The sequence below is a fragment of the Esox lucius genome, chromosome 20 (genome assembly GCF_011004845.1).
Source record: "Esox lucius isolate fEsoLuc1 chromosome 20, fEsoLuc1.pri, whole genome shotgun sequence".
NCBI classification, from domain to species: domain Eukaryota; kingdom Metazoa; phylum Chordata; class Actinopteri; order Esociformes; family Esocidae; genus Esox; species Esox lucius.
Genome location: NC_047588.1, coordinates 30639589 through 30641274, shown reverse-complemented (window position 1 = coordinate 30641274; position 1686 = coordinate 30639589).

Below are 1686 nucleotides of genomic sequence, written 5' to 3'. Positions count from 1 at the left end.
ATCAGGATTGTAGAGGTTAAAAAATAAATAAAGGTTTTCAGTGTGTGGATTGAAATGTAAACAGGCGTAGGCTTATCCTATGTTTGCTAAAGCCTATTCAACAAACTTCACAGTAGAATAAAGCACTTATTGTAAATATATCAGTGAAGTAAAGAAGAGACCTCTGGCATAAGTCAAACAACATGATTTAATTTTCATACCAATGTTTGCCAATAATATAATAAATAAATTGAAATTAATATATTTGCACTGTTATATTTGCAACATTTATAATGGCAACCTCCAAAATTCAGCCCTGTCACAGAAAGGTTAGCTAATTCTGGTAAATCTGTAAACACATTAGAAATTATCTTATTTACAGACAATAACGGAAAATTATAAAGTCGCCAACATATAATTAATTATTGTGGTAAAATGCTTAAAAGCTTTTACCCTTCCATCAACGTTGAACTGTATGTTCAACAAATAAAATGTATGGCCAAAGGATTAATAGCAGTCCTAGCCATGAGCACATTCACTCGCCTGGGCTCTTCGAGAACAATTCTGTCTTGAAATCATAAGATCAATTCGTCTTAACCACCCCTCTTTTTCCCTCCCTCTCTTTTTGGCATCTGGCACCGCGTGTGGAGCTTAATGTGTCTAGTACTGTACGGCGAGGCCGGACAGAGGGAGCTCTAGTGAGTGACGTCACCTCTGCCATGGCGTCACATTGACGTAGCGCATACCAAACGCTCTATGAAGAAGCAGACTCACATAAATGCTCTATTAGACTTTCACCCCCAGACCGCGTACATAAACAAACCCGCGCTACCGATTACATCTGCGCCCATCATCGCTGACACATAGCCTACACCGGACCTCTCCGAAACACTTTTTAAACACACATCGGACTATATTGTAACCTACTTTACTTTATAATAGGCTAATTAAAAGGAAAAAGGGAAAGAAGAACAACTTGTTTTTTCAACCGATTCATCCTGAACGAGTTCTGCACATATAGTCTGTTACTTTTTTTTGTACAACTTTTGTCATTTTTGTAATTATTCTGGATCTATACAGGAGACTTAAGTTGGGTTAAAAACACATGTAAAGACGGAACCGCTACAGCAAAAAAGTAAGTCACTGCATTATCTTCTGGGAATGAATGACTTTCTGTAATTCTGGTGATTAAAAAGATAGCCTGCATTCGACTATGGTTTATGCTCAGAGAGTAAGATGATTAGTTGTAGGCTGCGTTTGGTTAGAAACCCACCTGTTTGTTATTTTGTTAAAACACAAGCGCTGTCTTAAACTTCCTCCGGCATGATAACCTGTTGATCTGGCAAACTCGTGCGCTCGGGAACTTCATTGTGTGCTTGATGTCACCGAGGGTAGATGGAAACGAATCTTAATTTAATTTGCTAAAGGAAGGTATCATATTCTTTGTGGTTGTCATGGAAATAGGATGCCTCTCAGTCAGACAATGAAGTGGGAGACATCGCTAGTATAAGCACTAATGGAGCTCAGTGAAGAACACAGTTAGCCAGGCAGAGAGAGGAGAGCCTACATCAATGCTTGCGCATTATGTTCTCATTATCCACGCCGCTTGAAAGGATGTTTTAGTATTAGTTCAGCTTTATGTGGATATGATGTTTGATGCTTTTGCAATATAGCCTTGGACTAATACATAGTTTTGCTGCATGAGTG